Below are 3,745 nucleotides of genomic sequence, written 5' to 3'. Positions count from 1 at the left end.
TATATTTATTTATAAATTTAAATCTACAGGTTTCGATGATTTCAGATATAAAACTTTTTTTTTACATGCTTAAAATTGGAATTAATACAACGTTTCTCATAAATGGAATGAGATACGCCAAAAAAGGCAACATTTTTGAATTCAAATAGAAAATTGTATATAAGTGTATAAATTATAATTATAAAGAAGTAAAATGAGAAAACTCATCAATTAAATAAAAGTGTTAATTATTTGACGTACGTGAAGAATACAAAAGGAACATTATATTACCGTCGCACCACTCTTAAAAGGATCATTAATAGGACTAGAAAAGGACCCAAACCTCTGAGACTATCTCAGAGACTAAATCATTCAAATCGACTCTGCTTATAGAATCAAATGGGCCAGGCTATTTCGCTTAAGAATACTCAAGAGATTTCTATCGGTAGGGTTCTGTTGAATTTTGTTGTTGTTGAACTTAATTTTCTTTTAACTGAAAATGTAAGCATTCAAATCGAAACAGAAATATTTTCTAGGACCGGCCTGTTTTTTCGCAGGTAATAACCGGTAATCCGTCAATGCAACAAAAGACTAGAGGTTGAAGTCTTGAGGGCGGGTGTCATCTATTCCTTTCTTCCGTTTATTCTCAGACGGTATCCACTCTGAAATCTGACTATGCTACTTTTACCTGTGTTCACTCTAACCCCCCCCCCCCCCCCCCCCCCCCCCCCATCCCTGAGATGGAGAAAACTGAAAGAACTACGAAATTGTATTATTATTCTAAACGTGGCGTTGCACAATCGAAACTGATTTGTCCCAAAGTCTTCAATCAGGGATGATGTACTCGAGAATCACTCACTTTTTGTTGATAGAAAATATATACACGGAGAAACCTTTTGCTGCAATATTTGATAAAAATCAGACTAGATTTTACTATATTTAGTTTGCAATGGAGGGACATAGCGGAACTTTTGTAATGTTTACTACTCCGGGTAGTAACTAGGCACTAACACGAAAAAAGAAACGATTGAACTGAAGCGCTTTGAAATATGTATCTTGAAATTCTAGATTTGAAAAGTTGCATTTCAACTGGTTTGGTGGGACTCTTTGAATTAGTCAGCTATTTGAACTTAATTAAATCTGCCAAGCCACATTCGGAGAAGTGCAAGTTCCCTTTTACAGAAACGAATCTGCGTCATACAATTGATGTTTGATGAAGTCAGATGAATTGTATAATGCAGATTCCGCACTTCATTATTTAATTGTAGTAAATGGGAAGTGGCTGCAAGTAAACTTGAATAGGAAAATGCAGATAAGTTAGGGACTGTCCACCATCACGAACTTATGAAACCAGGTAGCATTTTTAAGTTGCATTTTAAATTGAGATTAAAACAAATTTTAGCACTGTTTTACTAGTTTAGCACAATAAGTGAATACAAAAAATTAATATTTTTCGGAATCTAAGTGTTCAATGTAGAATTTTAATCGTATTCAGTGAAAAAACACATTTCCTGTTATAACTGTTTTTGTCAAGAAAATACTTATTTTACTATTTCATATAAGTTTCAACACATCATAAGCTAAAATGAACCGAATGGAGCCTCTACAAAGTACCCGTAAAGACCCCATTCGGTTCCTTTTTAAAAAACTAAAAAAAAAAAACAGCAAAATCAACTTTTAAATTGTTGAAGTGCGGATTCTACGTTAAAATTTGCGTTAGAAACTCACGGAGTAATCGCAATACTTTTTCTTGCAGCGTTAAAAACTTTAAAAAATAAAGTACCTGTCATCAAATATATTAGGTCCAAGATACGGCATGAAATTAATTGCACCACATACCGCTAGTTAGCGCGGCAGGCAAATTTGTGGTAGGGACCTGTAGAAAGGAACGCGCCAATCGGGCAGATAACTGCGGATTGGTCGAGCGAAAAGAAAGAGACACTTCCGTTCCAAATGAAGATAGTATACCAAAATTTACTACAGCTTCGCGCCTCGGTATGCGAATAGTGCTGGTTGACATCTTGAAGTGGTTACGCAGTGCGATTCGGTATAATATTATAATTTACTAGTGCATTCTTGTATCAGTATAAACAATCACGTTTGATGAGTTTATATAAGGATCGTGTCTTATGTTTAAAACATTTAAAATACTTATTTATTCGTAAAATCTTCCAAGTTATATTAAGAATATTTTTTGAACCGATATCCACTATTAATATAAATATCATTGTTAGTTTTTTTATTATTCTGTAGAAGTTATCGTTCATTGGTGTTTCTAATTAATTGAAAAATGCATTTCTTTACCACAGATACTTTTTATTAGGAATTTTATCATAATATTGTTGAAAATTGTTTTTATTTTACCATCAGGTGATCTTTCACAGGTGTCGGTCATTTATATACAAGAATTTATAAGCATTAAACCGTAAGTAATCCTCTCATTGAATAGATTTTTAATATCAGTTTTCAATGAAGTAATCGACATAATCAATAATTTCTTACGATACCTTTGTATTTTATAATTATTTACAAGATAATATAGTCGAAAAAACTTTATTCTGTGCCATATTAACTATATTGGCTAAGTGTTTTTCTAAACCAATCTAATCATTACACAGCCACACAAAAAAAAGTGCGGATCTGGTAACAAGACACACGTATTCCTATGGATTTTGGGGCGCTGAATTCCAATTCGGTATCAAAAATCACCCATCACGTCATGGTTGAGCCATAACCTCAAAAAATGACGTAAAATCATGCACTGAGGCAAATAAATTTCAAAATAATGCCAGTGATGCAAATTTTCACTTCTAAAACATGTCGACAACTGTGAAGGATCAACCCTTGCCTAATATCAACTTATTTAACATAACTTTACCCAACAGAACCTGACCTCACTTAACCTGAATTAACAGAAATTTATTGAATTACACGTAAAGCTCTGGAAGCATATTTTCCCAGTAGCAAATGTGTGCTACATCGAATGGGTCCACTCGAGCCTAACCTAAAAATAAATCTAACGTAGCCTAACCTAACCTAACCTCACAAAACACAATTAAACTGATTGTGTTGTCCCGTTGTATTTGCGATGCCGTTTGAATCAACTTGGGCTTAACCTGCAAAGAGGTCATACCTATCCTAACCAGGGACTCGGTCCGAAACTAAAATTAGTTATAAATGGGGTCTCATACCTACTCATGTTACTTATAGGACCTGATCTACCTACTTAGGTACGGAGAGAAACCTCATTCGGACCGTATAGTTTCGTACCTTTTAACTACAAAATGAATGAGTGCTAAAGTATTTACCTCCCACGAAGTTTTGCTCCGACTAGTATAGTAAAGGTGGCGAATGCTATACTGTTGTAGAATACAAACCGTCTCTGACTAAGTCGATTCAGGTATGCCGGATAGATATTACCTTGCTCTTTAGATATGATAATACCCTCCGGACCTAAGTAAATAAGAGTGAAACACTACTTCTTCTTATAAGTTTGCACTGCCAGAAGAGGGGAAATTTTAAATCAGAATGTTTAAAATGGAAAAGGTTTCGGTATCCAGTGGCGCCATCTTTAAAAATAATTTACTACTGAGCAATAAATTGCAAAAAATTGTTTAATTGATTAGCTTTTATTAAATTTAAAGTAATTATTCGATATTTAAAGTTTTTTATTATATTTTACTAGTTAAATCCATGTTTTTCATAATTATTATTTTCGTAGTTGATAACCTACATAATTTGATTAAATTTTATACGAATTTAATTT

This window comes from Belonocnema kinseyi, chromosome 3, assembly GCF_010883055.1.
Source record: "Belonocnema kinseyi isolate 2016_QV_RU_SX_M_011 chromosome 3, B_treatae_v1, whole genome shotgun sequence".
NCBI classification, from domain to species: domain Eukaryota; kingdom Metazoa; phylum Arthropoda; class Insecta; order Hymenoptera; family Cynipidae; genus Belonocnema; species Belonocnema kinseyi.
This window is presented reverse-complemented; position numbering follows the sequence as displayed.